Here is a 13,732-nt window from a genome sequence, read left to right as displayed (position 1 = left end):
GTCGTTTGACGTTACGCAGGACTGGAACTAGGGTCCGCTGGTTTATACGCAAATGTTAGTCAAAAAGCAGGGGCATTTTAATCGATATTAGAACGAGAAAGAGAGGTGCAGTGTGAACGCACAAGGAAATAATTGATGGGAGGGGGAGGGAAGGAGAAGGAGTGTATGTATTTGCAGCGCGAAATTAAAGAGGTGCGATCATAGCAGCACTAAAGCCCCGAATCCCATCAGAACTCCGCAGGTAAGTGTGCTCGGGCGAGAGTAGTACTCGGATGGGTGACCACCTAGGAAGCCCTCGTGTTGCACCTATTTTTTTTCGGATGGGTTGTTCGATGTTACGCGCGAATGGAATTATAAACCGCTGGTTTATTTGCAAAGGTGAGTCACGGTGCCGGGGAATATTACTGGATATTAGAACGATAAAGAGAGATGCAGAGTGCACGCACAAGGAAACAAATGACGGGAGGGGGAAGAAAGGAGAAGGAGTTTATGTATTTGCAGCGCGAAATTAGACAGGTGCGATCATACCATCACTAATGCACCGGATCCCATCAGAACTCCGCAGTTAAGTGTGCTTGGGCGAGAGTAGTACTTGAATGGGTGACCTCGGAAGTCCTCCTGTCGCATTAATTTTTTTTTCAGACGGGTCGTTCGACATTACGCGCGACTAGAACTAGGGTCCACTGGTTTATACGCAAATGTGAGTCAAGAAGCAGGGGCATTTTAATCGATATTAGAACGAGAAGGAGAGATGCAGAGTGCACGCACAAGGAAACAAATGACGGGAGGGGGGATGGAGGGAGAAAAAGTGTATGTATTTGCAGCGCAGAATGAAACATGAGTAATCATACCAGCACTAATGCAACGGATTCTATCAGAACTCCGCAAGTTAAGGGTGCTTGGGCGAGAGTAGCACTAGGATGGGTGACCTCCTGCGAAGTCCTTATATTTCACCCATTTTCTTAAGAAGTCCTCGTGTTGCACCTATTTTCTTGCAGATGATTCTTTCGACGATACGCGCGACTTGAATTATGGTCCTCAGGTTTATTCGCAAATGTTAGTCACGGCACCGTAGCATTTTACTTGATATTAGAACGAGCACGGGAGGTGCAGTGCGCACGCACAAGGAAACAAATGACGGGAGGGGGAAGAAAGGAGAAGGAGTATATGTATTTGCAGCGCAAAATTAAACGGGTGCGATCATACCAGCATTAATGCACCGGATCCCATCAGAACTCCGCAGTTAAGTGTGCTTTGGCGAGAGTAGTACTCGGATTGGTGACCTCCTGGGAAGTCTTCGTGTCGCACCAATTTTTTTTCAGACGGGTCGTTCGACGTTACGCGCGACTGGAACTAGGGTCCGCTGGTTTATACGCAAATGTGAGTCAAGAAGCAGGGGCATTTAAATCTATATTGGAACGAGAAGGAGAGGTGCAGTGTGAACGCACAAGGAAACAATTGATGGGAGGGGGAGGGAAGGAGAAGGAGTGTATGTATTTTCAGCACGAAATGAAACCGGTACGATTTTACCAGCACTAATGCAACGGATTCTATCAGAACTCCGTAGGTAAGGGTGCTTGGGCGAGAGTAGTACTAGCATGGGTTACCTCCTGCGAAGTACTTATATTTCAACCATTTTCTTCTGAAGTCCTCGTGTTGCACCCATTTTTTTTGTAGACGATTCTTTCGACGTTACGCGCGACTTGAATTATGGTCCTTAGGTTTATTCGCAAATGTGAGTAACAACGCCATGGCATTTTACTTGATATTAGAACGAAAACGGGAGGTGCAGTGCGCACGCACAAGGAAACAAATGACGGGAGGGGGAAGAAAGGGGAATGAGTGTATGTATTTGCAGCGCGAAATTAAACAAGTGCGATCATACAAGCACAAATGCACCAGATCCCATCAGAACTCCGCAGTTAAGTGTGCTTTGGCGAAAGTAGTACAATGATGGGTTACCTCGTGGGAACTTCTCGTGTTGCACCCATTTTCTTTTTTTTAGATGTGCCGTTCGACGTTACGCGCGACTTCAATTTTGGTCCGCAGATTTATTCGCAAATGTGAGTCACGACGCTTTTGCATTTTACTTGATATTTGAACGAGAACGAGAGGTGCAGTGTGCACGCACAAGGAAACAAATGACGGGAGGGGGAAGTAAGGAGAAGGAGTTTATGTATTTGCAGCGCAAAATTAAACAGGTTTGATCATACCAGCACTAATTCACCGGATCTCATCAGAACTCCGCAGTTAAGTGTGCTTGGGCGAGAGTAGTACTCGGATGGGTGACCTCTTGGGAAGTCCTCGTGCCGCGCTAATTTTTTTTTCAGACGGGTCGTTCGACGTTATGCACGAATAGAACTAGGGTCCACTGGTTTATACGCAAATATGAGTCAAGAAGCAGGGGCATTTTAATCGATATTAAAACGAGAAAGAGAGATGCAGAGTGCACGCACAAGGAAACAAATGACGGGAGGGGGGATGGAGGGAGAAAAAGTGTATGTATTTGCAGCGCAGAACGAAACAGGAGCAATCATACCAGCACCAATGCAACGGATTCTATCAGAACTCCGCAAGTTAAGGGTGCTTGGGCGAGAATAGCACTAGGATGGGTGACTTCCTGCGAAGTCCTTATATTTCACCCATTTTCTTAGGAAGTTCTCGTGTTGTACATATTTTTTTGCAGATGATTCTTTCGACGATACGCGCGACTTGAATTATGGTCCACAGGTTTATTCGCAAATGTGAGTCACGGCACCGTAGCATTTTACTTGACATTAGAACGAGCACGGGAGGTGCAGTGCGCACGCACAAGGAAACAAATGATGGGAGGGGGAAGAAAGGAGAAGGACTTTATGTATTTGCAGTGCGAAATTAAATGGGTGCGATCATACCAGCACTAATGCACCGGATCCCATCAGAACTCCGCAGTTAAGTGAGTTTGGACGAGAGTAGTACTCGGATGGGTGACCTCCTGGGAAGTCCTCGTGTCCAACCAATTTTTTTTCAAACGGGTCGTTCGACGTTACGCGCGACTGGAACTAGGGTCCGCTGGTTTATACCCAAATGTGAGTCAAGAATCAGGGGCATTTTAATCGATATTAGAACGAGAAAGAGAGGTGCAGTGTGAACGCACAAGGAAACAAATGATGGGAGGGGGGGAGGGAAGAAGGAGTGTATGTATTTTCAGCACGAAATTAAACAGGTGCGGTCACACCAGCACAAAAGCACCGGATCCCATCAGAACTCCGCAGTTAAGTGTGCTTTCCCGAAAGTAGTACAATGATGGGTTACCTCCTGGGAAGTTCTCGTGTTGCACCCTTTTTTTTTTTTCAGATGTGCCGTTCGACGTTACGCGCGACTTGAATTATGGTCCTCAGGTTTATTCGCAAATGTGAGTCACGGCGCCGTGGCATTTTACTTGATATTAGAACGGGAACAGGAGGTGCAGTGCGCACGCACAAGGAAACAAATGACGGGAGAGGGAAGAAAGGGGAATGAGTTTATGTATTTGCAGCGCGAAATAAAATAGTTGCGATCATACCAGCACTAATGCACCGAATCCCATTAGAACTCCGCAGTGAAGTGTGCTCGGGCGAGATTAGTACTCGGATGGGTGACCTCCTGGGAAGTCCTCGTGTCGCACAAGTTTTTTTTCAGATGGGTCGTTCGACGTTACCCGCGTCTGGAATTAGGGTCCGCTGGTTTATACGCAAATGTGAGTCAAGAAGCAGGGGCATTTTAATCGATATTAGAACAAGAATGAGAGGTGAAGTGTGAACGCACAAGGAAACAAATGATGGGAGGGGGGGAGGGAAGAAGGAGTGTATGTATTTTCAGCACGAAATTAAACAGGTGCGGTCACACCAGCACAAATGCACCGGATCCCATCAGAACTCCGCAGTTAAGTGTGCTTTGGCGAAAGTAGTACAATGATGGGTTACCTCCTGGGATGTTCTCGTGTTGCACCCATTTTCTTTTTTTCAGATGTGCCGTTCAACGTTGCGCGCGACTTTAATTATGGTCCGCAGATTTATTCGCAAATGTGAGTCACGGCGCCGTGACATTTTACTTGATATTTGAGCGGGAACGAAAGGTGCAGTGCGCCCGCACAAGGAAACAAATGACGGGAGGGGGAAGAAAGGAGAAGGAGTTTATGTATTTGCAGCTTGAAATTAAACAGGTGCGATCATACCAGCACTAATGCACCGGATCCCATCAGAACTCCGCAGCTAAGTGTGCTTGGGCGAGAGTAGTACTCGGATGGGTGACCTCCAGCGAAGTTCTTATATTTCACCCATTTTCTTAGGAAGTCCTCGTGTTGCACCCATTTTTTTGCAGATTATTCTTTCGACGATACGCGCGACTTGAATTATGGTCCTCAGATTTATTCGCAAATGTGAGTCACGGCACCGTAGCATTTTACTTGATATTAGAACGAGCACGGTTGGTACAGTGCGCACGCACAAGGAAACAAATGACGGGAGGGGGAAGAAAGGAGAAGGAGTTTATGTATTTGCAGCGCGAAATTAAACGGGTGCGATCATACCAGCACTAATGCACCGGATCCCCTCAGAACTCCGCAGTTAAGTGTGCTTGGGCGCGAGTAGTACTCGGATGGGTGATCTCCTGGGAAGTCCTCGTGTCGCACCAATTTTTTTTCAGACGGGTCGTTCAACGTTACGCGCGACTGGAACTTGGGTCCGCTGGTTTATACGCAAATGTGAGTCAAGAAGCAGGGGCATTTTTAATCGATATTAGAATGAGAAAGAGAGATGCAGTGTGAACGCACAAGGAAACAATTGATGGGAGGGGGAGGGAACGAGAAGGAGTGTATGTATTTTCAGCACGAAATGAAACAGGTGCGATCATACGAGCACTAATGCAACGGATTCTATCAGAACTCCGTAGGTAAAGGTGCTTGGGCGAGAGTAGTACTAGCATGGGTTACCTCATGCGAAGTCCTTATATTTCACCCATTTTCTTGTGAAGTCCTCGTGTTGCACCCATTTTTTTGCAGATGATTCTTTCGACGTTACACGCGACTTGTATTATGGTCCTCAGGTTTGTTCGCAAATGTGAGTCATGGCGCTGTTGCATTTTACTTGATATTAGAACGAGAACGGGAGGTGCAGTGCGCACGCACAAGGAAACAAATGATGGGAGGGGGAAGAAAGGGGAATGAGTTTATGTATTTGCAGCGCAAAATTAAACAGGTGCGATCATACCAGCACTAATGCACCGAATCCCATCAGAACTCCGCTGTTAAGCGTGCTTGGGCGAGATTAGTACTCGAATGGGTGAGCTCCTGGGAAGTCCTCGTGTCGCACAAATTAAACAGGTGCGATCTTACCAGCACTAAAGCCCCGGATCCCATCAGAACTCCGCAGTTAAGTTTGCTTGGGCGAGAGTAGTACTCGGATGGGTGACCAATTGGGAAGCCCTCGTGTTGCACCTATTTTTTTTCGGATGGGTTTTTCGACGTTACGCGCGAATGGAATTATAAACCACTGGTTCATTTGCAAAGGTGAGTCACGGTGCAGGGGCATATTACTTGATATTAGAATGAGAAAGAGAGATGCAGAGTGCACGCACAAGGAAACAAATGACGGGAGAAGGGATGGAAGGAGAAAGAGTGTATGTATTTGCAGTGCAGAATGAAACATGAGGGATCATACCAGCACTAATGCAACAGATTCTATCAGAACTCCGCAGTTAAGGGTGCTTGGGCGAGAGTAGTACTCGGATGGGTGACCACTTCGAAAGTCCTCGTGTTGCACCCATTTTCTTGGGAGTTCCTCGTGTTGCACCCATCTTTTTGCAGATGATTCTTTCGACGTTACACGCGACTTGATTTTTGGTCCGCAGGTTTATTCGCGCGTAACATCGAACGGCACATCTGAAAAAAAGAAAATGGGTGCAACATGAGAACTTCCCAGGAGGTAACCCATCATTGTACTACTTTCGCCAAAGCACACTTAACTGTAGAGTTCTGATGGGATCCGGTGCATTTGTGCTGGTGTGACCGCACCTGTTTAATTTCGTGCTGAAAATACATACACTCCTTGTTCCCTCCCCCGCTCCAATCATTTGTTTCCTTGTGCGTTCACACTGCATCTCTCATTCTCGTTTTAATATCGATTAAAATGCCCCTGATTCTTGACTCACATTTGCATATAAACCAACGGACCATAGTTCCAGTCGCGCGTAACGTCGAACGACCCATCTGAAAATAAATTGTTGCGATACGAGGACTTCCCAAGAGGTCACCCATCCGAGTACTACTCTCGCCCAAGCACGCTTAACTGCAGAGTTCTGATGGGATCCAGTGCATTAGTGCTGGTATGATGCTACTTGTTTAATTTTGCGCTTCAAATACATACACTCCCTCTCTTTTCTTCCTCCTCCCTTCATTTGTTTCCTTTTGCGTGCGCACTGCATCTCCCGTACTCGTTCCAATATCAAGTAAAATGCCACGGCGCCGTGACTCACATTTGCGAATAAACCTGAGGACAATAATTCAAGTCGCGCGTATCGTTGAAAGAATCATCTGCAAAAAAATGGGTGCAACACGAGGACTTCCTAAGAAAATGGGTGAAATATAAGGACTTCACAGGAAGTCACCCATCCTAGTGCTACTCTCGCCCAAGCACCCTTAACTTGCGGAGTTCTGATAGAATCCGTTGCATTGGTGCTGGTATGATTGCTCATGTTTCATTCTGCGCTGCAAATACGTACATTTTTTCTCCCTCCATCCCCCCTCCCGTCATTTGTTTCGTTGTGCGTGCACTCTGCATCCCTCTTTCTCGTTCTAATATCGATTAAAATGCCCCTGCTTCTTGACGCACATTTGCGTATAAACCAGTGGACCCAAGTTGCAGTCGCACGTAACGTCGAACGACCCGTCTGAAAAAAAAATTAGTACGACACGAGGACTTCCCAAGAGGTCACCCATCCGAGTACTACTCTCGCCCAAGCAAACTTAACTGCGGAGTTCTGATGGGATCCGGTGCATTAGTGATGGTATGATCGCACCAGTTTAATTTCGCGCTGCAAATACATAAACTCCTTCTCCTTTCTTCCCCCTCCCGTCATTTGTTTCCTTGTGCGTGCGCACTGCACCTCTCGTTCTCGTTCAAATATCAAGTAAAATGCCACGGCGCCGTGACTCACATTTGCGAATAAATCTGCGGACCATAATTAAAGTCGCGCGTAACGTCGAATGGCACATCTGAAAAAAACAAAATGGGTGCAACACGAGAACTTCCCAGGAGGTAACCCATCATTGTACTACTTTCGCCAAAGCACACTTAACTGCGGAGTTCTGATGGGATCCGGTGCATTTGTGCTGGTGTGACCGCACCTGTTTAATTTCGTGCTGAAAATACATACACTCCTTCTTCCCTCCCCCCTCCAATCATTTGTTTCCTTGTGCGTTCACACTGCACCTCTCCTTCTCGTTCTAATATCGATTAAAATGCCCCTGATTCTTGACTCACATTTGCGTATAAACCAGCGGACCATAGTTCCAGTAGCGCGTAACGTCGAACGACACATCTGAAAAAAAATTGTTGCGATATGAGGACTTCCCAAGAGGTCACGCATCCGACTGCACCTCTCGTTCTCGTTCTAATATCAAGTAAAATGCCACGACGCCGTGACCCACATTTGCGAATAAACCTGCGGAGCATAAATCAAGTCACGCGTAACGTCGAAAGAATCATCTGCAAAAAGATGAGTGCAACACGAGGACCTCTAGAGAAAATGGGTGAAATATAAGGACTTTGCAGGAGGTAACCCATCCGAGTACTACTCTTACCCAAGCACACTTAACTGCAGAGTTCTGATGGGATCCGGGGCTTTATTGCTGGTATGATCGCACCGGTTTAATTTCGCGCTGCAAATACATACACTCCTTCTCCTTTCTTCCCCCTCCCGTCAATTGTTTCCTTGTGCGTTCGCACTGTACCTCTCATTCTCGTTATAATATCGATTAAAATGCCCCTGCTTCTTGACTCAAATTTGTGTATAAACAATCGGACCCTAGTTCCAGTCGCGCGTAACGTCGAACGACTCGTCTGAAAAAAAATTTTTGCGACACGAGGACTTCCCAGGAGGTCACCCATCCGAGTGCTGCTCTCGCCCAAGCACACTTAACTGCGGAGTTCTGATGGGATACGTTGCATTAGTGGTGGCATGATCGCACCCGGTGAATTCCGCGCTGCAAATACATAAACTCCTTTCCATTTCTTCCCCCTCCCGTCATTTGTTTTCTTGTGCGTGCGCACTGCACCTCCCGTGCTCGTTCTAATATCAAGTAAAATATTACGGTGCCGTGACTCACATTTGCGAATAAACCTGAGGACTATTATTCAAGTCGCGCGTATCGTCGAAAGAATCATCTGTAAAAAAATGGGTGCAACACGAGGACTTCCTAAGAAAATGGGTGAAATATAAGGACTTCGCAGGAGGTCACCCATCCTAGAGCTACTCTTGCCCAAGCACCCTTAACTTGCGGAGTTCTGATAGAATCCGTTGCATTGGTGCTGGTATGATTGCTCATGTTTCATTCTGCGCTGCAAATACATACACTTTTTCTCCCTCCATGCCCCCTCCCGTCATTTGTTTCCTTGTGCGTGCACTATGCATCTTTATTTCTCGTTCTAATATCGATTAAAATGCCCCTGCTTCTTGACTCACATTTGCGTATAAACCAGTGGACCCTAGTTCCAGTCGCGCGTAACGTCGAACGACCCGTCTGAAAAAAAAAATTAGTGCGACAAAAGGACTTCCCAGGAGGTCACCCATCCTAGTGCTACTCTCGCCCAAGCACCCTTAACCTGCGGAGTTCTGATAGAATCCGATGCATTGGTGCTGGTATGCTTGCTCATGTTTCATTCTGCGCTGCAAATACATACACTTTTTTTCCCTCCATCCCCCCTCCCGTCATTTGTTTCCTTGTGCGTGCACTCTGCATCTCTCCTTCTCGTTCTAATATCAATTAAAATGCCCCTGCTTCTTGACTCACATTTGCGTATAAACCAGCGGACCCTAGTTTCAGTCGCGCGTAACGTCGAACGACCCGTCTGAAAAAAAAAATTAGTGCGACACGAGGACTTCCTAGGAGGTCACCAATCCGAGTACTACTCTCGCCCAAGCACACTTAACTGCGAAGTTCTGATGGGATCCGGTGCATTAGTGCTGGTATGATCGCACCCGTTTAATTCCACGCTGAAAATAGATAAATTCCTTCTCCTTTCTTCCCCCTCCCGTCATTTGTTTCCTTGTGCGTGCACTATGCATCTTTATTTCTCGTTCTAATATCGATTAAAATGCCCCTGCTTCTTGACTCACATTTGCGTATAAACCAGTGGACCCTAGTTCCAGTCGCGCGTAACGTCGAACGACCCGTCTGAAAAAAAAAATTAGTGCGACAAAAGGACTTCCTAGGAGGTCACCCATCCTAGTGCTACTCTCGCCCAAGCACCCTTAACCTGCGGAGTTCTGATAGAATCCGATGCATTGGTGCTGGTATGCTTGCTCATGTTTCATTCTGCGCTGCAAATACATACACTTTTTTTCCCTCCATCCCCCCTCCCGTCATTTGTTTCCTTGTGCGTGCACTCTGCATCTCTCCTTCTCGTTCTAATATCAATTAAAATGCCCCTGCTTCTTGACTCACATTTGCGTATAAACCAGCGGACCCTAGTTTCAGTCGCGCGTAACGTCGAACGACCCGTCTGAAAAAAAAAATTAGTGCGACACGAGGACTTCCCAGGAGGTCACCAATCCGAGTACTACTCTCGCCCAAGCACACTTAACTGCGGAGTTCTGATGGGATCCGGTGCATTAGTGCTGGTATGATCGCACCCGTTTAATTCCACGCTGAAAATAGATAAATTCCTTCTCCTTTCTTCCCCCTCCCGTCATTTGTTTCCTTGTGCGTGCACTATGCATCTTTATTTCTCGTTCTAATATCGATTAAAATGCCCCTGCTTCTTGACTCACATTTGCGTATAAACCAGTGGACCCTAGTTCCAGTCGCGCGTAACGTCGAACGACCCGTCTGAAAAAAAAAATTAGTGCGACAAAAGGACTTCCCAGGAGGTCACCCATCCTAGTGCTACTCTCGCCCAAGCACCCTTAACCTGCGGAGTTCTGATAGAATCCGATGCATTGGTGCTGGTATGCTTGCTCATGTTTCATTCTGCGCTGCAAATACATACACTTTTTTTCCCTCCATCCCCCCTCCCGTCATTTGTTTCCTTGTGCGTGCACTCTGCATCTCTCCTTCTCGTTCTAATATCAATTAAAATGCCCCTGCTTCTTGACTCACATTTGCGTATAAACCAGCGGACTCTAGTTCCAGTCGCGCGTAACGTCGAAAGAATCATCTGCAAAAAAATGGGTGCAACACGAGGACTTCCTAAGAAAATTTGTGAAATATAAGGACTTCGCAGGACGTCACCCATCCTAGTGCTACTCTCGCCCAAGCACCCTTAACCTGCGGGTTCTGATAGAATCCGTTGCATTGGCGCTGTTATGATTGCTCATGTTTCATTCTGCGTTGCAAATACATAAACTTTTTCTCCCTCCATCCCCCCTCCCGTCATTTGTTTCCTTTTGCGTGCACTCTGCATCTCTCCTTCTCGTTCTAATATTAATTAAAATGCCCCTGCTTCTTGACTCACATTTGCGTATAAACCAGCGGACTCTAGTTCCAGTCGCGCGTAACGTCGAACGATCCGTCTGAAAAAAAAAATTAGTGCAACACGAGGACTTCCCAGGAGAACAACCATCTGAGTACTACTCTCGCCCAAGCACAATTAACTGCGGAGTTCTGATGGGATCCGGTGCATTAATGCTGGTATGATCGCACCTATTTAATTTCGCGCTGCAAATACATAAACTCCTTCCCCTTTCTTCCCCCTCCCGTCATTTGTTTCCTTGTGCGTGCGCATTGCACCTCTCGTTCTCGTTTAAATATCAAGTAAAATGTCAAGGCGCCGTGACTCACATTTACGAATAAATCTACGGACCATAATTAAAGTCGCGCGTAACGTCAAACGGCACATCTGAAAAAAAGAAAATGGGTGCAACACGAGAACTTCCCAGGAGGTCACCCATCCGAGTACTACTCTCGCCCAAGCACACTTAGCTGCGGAGATCTGATGGGATCCGGTGCATTAGTGCTAGTATGATTGCACCCGTTTAATTTCGCGCTGCAAATACATAAACTCCTTCTCCTTTCTTCCCCTTCCCGTCATTTGTTTCCTTGTGCGTGCGCACTGCACCTCCCGTGCTCGTTCTAATATCAAGTAAAATGCTACGGTGCCATGACTCACATTTACGAATAAACCTGAGGACCATAATTCAAGTCGCGTGTATCGTCGAAAGAATCATCTGCAAAAAAGTGGGTGCAACACGAAGACTTCACATGGAAATGGGTGAAATATAAGGACTTCGCAGGAGGTAACCCATGCGAGTACTACTCTCGCCCAAGCACCCTTACCTACGGAGTTCTGATAGAATCTGTTGCATTTGTGCTGGTATGATCGCACCCGTTTCATTTCGTGCTGAAAATACATACACTCCTTCTCCTTCCCTCCCCCTCCCATCAATTGTTTCCTTGTGCGTTCACACTGCACCTCTCCTTCTCGTTCTAATATCGATTAAAATGCCCCTGCTTCTTGACTCACAATTGCGTATACACCAGCGGACCCCAGTTCCAGTCGGGCGTAACGTCGAACGACCCGTCTGAAAAAAAATTGGTGCGACACGAGAAGTTCCCAGGAGGTCACCTATCCGAGTACTACTCTCGCCCAAACACACTTAACTGCAGAGTTCTGATGGGATCCGGTGCATTAGTGCTGGTATGATCGCAGCCGTTTAATTCCGCGCTGCAAATACATAAACTCCTTCTCCTTTCTTCCCCCTCCCGTCATTTGTTTCCGTATGCGTGCGCACTGTAACTCTCGTTCTCGTTCAAATATCAAGTAAAATGCCACGACACCGTGACTCACATTTGCGAATAAATCTGCGGACCATAATTAAAGTCGCGCGTAACGTCGAACGGCACATCTGAAAAAAAGAAAATGGGTGCAACACGAGAACTTCCCAGGAGGTAACCCATCATTGTACTACTTTCGCCAAAGCACACTTAACTGCGTAGTTCTGATGGGATCCGGTGCATTTGTGCTGGTGTGACCGCACCTGTTTAATTTCGTACTGAAAATACATACACTCCTTCTTCCCTCCCCCCTTCCCATCATGTGTTTCCTTGTGCGTTCATACTACACCTCTCCTTCTCGTTCTAATATCGATTAAAATGCCCCTAATTCTTGACTCACATTTGCGTATAAACCAGCGGACCATAGTTCCAGTCGCGCGTAACGTCGAACAACCCATATGAAAAAAAATTGTTGCGATACGAGGACTTCTCAAGAGGTCACCCATCCGAGTACTACTCTCGTCCAAGCACATTTAACTGCAGAGTTCTGATGGGATCCAGTGCATTAGTGCTGGTATGATGCCACTTGTTTAATTTTGCGCTTCAAATACATACACTTCTTCTCTTTTCTTCCTCCTCCCGTCATTTGTTTCCTTGTGCGTGCGCACTGCACCTCCCGTACTCGTTCTTATATCAAGTAAAATGCCACGGTGTCGTGACTCACATTTGCGAATAAACCTGCGGACCATAAATCAAGTCGAGCGTAACGTCGAAAGAATCATCTGCAAAAAGATGGGTGCAACACGAGGACCTCCCAAGAAAATGGGTGAAATATAAGGACTTCGCAGGAGGTCACCCATCCGAGCACTAATCTCGCCCGAGCACACATAACTGCGGAGTTCTGATGGGATCCGGTGCATTAGTGCTGGTATGATCGCATCTGTTTAATTGTGCGCTGCAAATACATAAACTCATTCCCCTTTCTTCCCCCTCCCGCCATTTGTTTCCTTATGCGTGCGCACTGCACCTCCCGTGCTCGTTCTAATATCAAGTAAAATGCTACGGTGCCGTGACTCACATTTGTGAATAAACCTGAGGACCATAATTCAAGTCGCGCGTATCGTCGAAAGAATCATCTGCAAAAAAATGGGTGCAACACGAGAACTTCCTAAGAAAATGGGTGAAATATAAGGACTTCGCAGGAGGTCACCCATCCTAGTGCTACTCTCGCCCAAGCACCCTTAACTTGCGGAGTTCTGATAGAATCCGTTGCATTGGTGCTGGTATTTTTTCTCATGTTTCATTCTGTGCTTCAAATACATACACTTTTTCTCCCTTCATCCCCCCTCCCGTCATTTGTTTCCTTGTGCGTGCACTCTGCATCTCTCCTTCTCGTTCTAATATCAATTAAAATGCCCCTACTTCTTGACTCACATTTGCGTATAAACCAGCGTACCCTAGTTCCAGTAGTGCGTAACGTCGAACGACCTGTCTGAAAAAAAAAATTAGTGCGACACGAGGACTTCCAAGGAGGTCACCCATCCGAGTACTACTCCCGCCCAAGCACACTTAACTGCAGATTCTGATGAGATCCGGTGCATTAGTGATGGTATGATCCCACCTGTTTAATTTCACACTGCGAATACATAAACTCCTTCTCCTTTCTTCCCCCTCAAGTCATTTGTTTCCTTGTGCGTGCGCACTGCACCTCTCGTTCTCGTTCAAATATCAAGTAAAATGCCACGGCACCGTGACTCACATTTGCGAATAAATCTGCGGACC

At 46.7% G+C, this 13,732-nt stretch overlaps 3 non-coding genes and 25 pseudogenes across 3 annotated transcripts; 13 read left to right on the top strand and 15 right to left on the bottom strand.

Moving 5' to 3' along the window:
* The first annotated feature begins 190 nt into the window (after window positions 1–190).
* On the top strand, window positions 191–309 carry LOC148250212 (5S ribosomal RNA; annotated as a pseudogene).
* Window positions 310–514: 205 nt separating this feature from the next.
* LOC148250211 (5S ribosomal RNA) lies at window positions 515–630 on the top strand (annotated as a pseudogene).
* A 562-nt stretch (window positions 631–1,192) lies between these two features.
* Window positions 1,193–1,311, top strand: LOC148250210 (5S ribosomal RNA; annotated as a pseudogene).
* Window positions 1,312–1,871: 560 nt separating this feature from the next.
* On the top strand, window positions 1,872–1,990 carry LOC148250209 (5S ribosomal RNA; annotated as a pseudogene).
* A 209-nt stretch (window positions 1,991–2,199) lies between these two features.
* LOC148250208 (5S ribosomal RNA) lies at window positions 2,200–2,318 on the top strand (annotated as a pseudogene).
* A 562-nt stretch (window positions 2,319–2,880) lies between these two features.
* LOC148250207 (5S ribosomal RNA) lies at window positions 2,881–2,998 on the top strand (annotated as a pseudogene).
* Window positions 2,999–3,203: 205 nt separating this feature from the next.
* Window positions 3,204–3,322, top strand: LOC148250206 (5S ribosomal RNA; annotated as a pseudogene).
* A 208-nt stretch (window positions 3,323–3,530) lies between these two features.
* On the top strand, window positions 3,531–3,649 carry LOC148250205 (5S ribosomal RNA; annotated as a pseudogene).
* Window positions 3,650–3,853: 204 nt separating this feature from the next.
* On the top strand, window positions 3,854–3,972 carry LOC148250204 (5S ribosomal RNA; annotated as a pseudogene).
* Window positions 3,973–4,181: 209 nt separating this feature from the next.
* Window positions 4,182–4,300, top strand: LOC148250203 (5S ribosomal RNA; annotated as a pseudogene).
* Window positions 4,301–4,535: 235 nt separating this feature from the next.
* Window positions 4,536–4,654, top strand: LOC148250202 (5S ribosomal RNA). The gene has a single exon (XR_015815589.1). It is a non-coding gene; the product is annotated as a 5S ribosomal RNA (ribosomal RNA).
* Window positions 4,655–5,214: 560 nt separating this feature from the next.
* On the top strand, window positions 5,215–5,333 carry LOC148250201 (5S ribosomal RNA; annotated as a pseudogene).
* Window positions 5,334–5,339: 6 nt separating this feature from the next.
* LOC148250200 (5S ribosomal RNA) lies at window positions 5,340–5,458 on the top strand (annotated as a pseudogene).
* A 456-nt stretch (window positions 5,459–5,914) lies between these two features.
* LOC148250199 (5S ribosomal RNA) lies at window positions 5,915–6,033 on the bottom strand (annotated as a pseudogene).
* A 204-nt stretch (window positions 6,034–6,237) lies between these two features.
* LOC148250198 (5S ribosomal RNA) lies at window positions 6,238–6,355 on the bottom strand (annotated as a pseudogene).
* Window positions 6,356–6,918: 563 nt separating this feature from the next.
* Window positions 6,919–7,037, bottom strand: LOC148250197 (5S ribosomal RNA; annotated as a pseudogene).
* Window positions 7,038–7,246: 209 nt separating this feature from the next.
* LOC148250196 (5S ribosomal RNA) lies at window positions 7,247–7,365 on the bottom strand (annotated as a pseudogene).
* A 400-nt stretch (window positions 7,366–7,765) lies between these two features.
* Window positions 7,766–7,884, bottom strand: LOC148250195 (5S ribosomal RNA; annotated as a pseudogene).
* Window positions 7,885–8,089: 205 nt separating this feature from the next.
* Window positions 8,090–8,208, bottom strand: LOC148250194 (5S ribosomal RNA; annotated as a pseudogene).
* Window positions 8,209–9,099: 891 nt separating this feature from the next.
* On the bottom strand, window positions 9,100–9,218 carry LOC148250193 (5S ribosomal RNA; annotated as a pseudogene).
* Window positions 9,219–9,753: 535 nt separating this feature from the next.
* Window positions 9,754–9,872, bottom strand: LOC148250192 (5S ribosomal RNA). Its single transcript, XR_015815461.1, has one exon. It is a non-coding gene; the product is annotated as a 5S ribosomal RNA (ribosomal RNA).
* Window positions 9,873–10,762: 890 nt separating this feature from the next.
* Window positions 10,763–10,881, bottom strand: LOC148250191 (5S ribosomal RNA; annotated as a pseudogene).
* A 209-nt stretch (window positions 10,882–11,090) lies between these two features.
* Window positions 11,091–11,209, bottom strand: LOC148250190 (5S ribosomal RNA). The gene has a single exon (XR_015815706.1). It is a non-coding gene; the product is annotated as a 5S ribosomal RNA (ribosomal RNA).
* Window positions 11,210–11,768: 559 nt separating this feature from the next.
* On the bottom strand, window positions 11,769–11,887 carry LOC148250189 (5S ribosomal RNA; annotated as a pseudogene).
* Window positions 11,888–12,096: 209 nt separating this feature from the next.
* On the bottom strand, window positions 12,097–12,215 carry LOC148250188 (5S ribosomal RNA; annotated as a pseudogene).
* A 204-nt stretch (window positions 12,216–12,419) lies between these two features.
* Window positions 12,420–12,537, bottom strand: LOC148250187 (5S ribosomal RNA; annotated as a pseudogene).
* A 236-nt stretch (window positions 12,538–12,773) lies between these two features.
* Window positions 12,774–12,892, bottom strand: LOC148250186 (5S ribosomal RNA; annotated as a pseudogene).
* Window positions 12,893–13,455: 563 nt separating this feature from the next.
* Window positions 13,456–13,573, bottom strand: LOC148250185 (5S ribosomal RNA; annotated as a pseudogene).
* Window positions 13,574–13,732: the final 159 nt, after the last annotated feature.

The sequence above is a fragment of the Carica papaya genome, chromosome 8 (assembly GCF_054855325.1).
Source record: "Carica papaya isolate Zhongbai chromosome 8, ASM5485532v1, whole genome shotgun sequence".
In the NCBI taxonomy this organism is placed as follows: Eukaryota; Viridiplantae; Streptophyta; class Magnoliopsida; order Brassicales; family Caricaceae; genus Carica; species Carica papaya.
The sequence above is the reverse complement of the archived record's forward strand: the minus strand, read 5'-3'. Positions and strand labels throughout refer to the sequence as shown.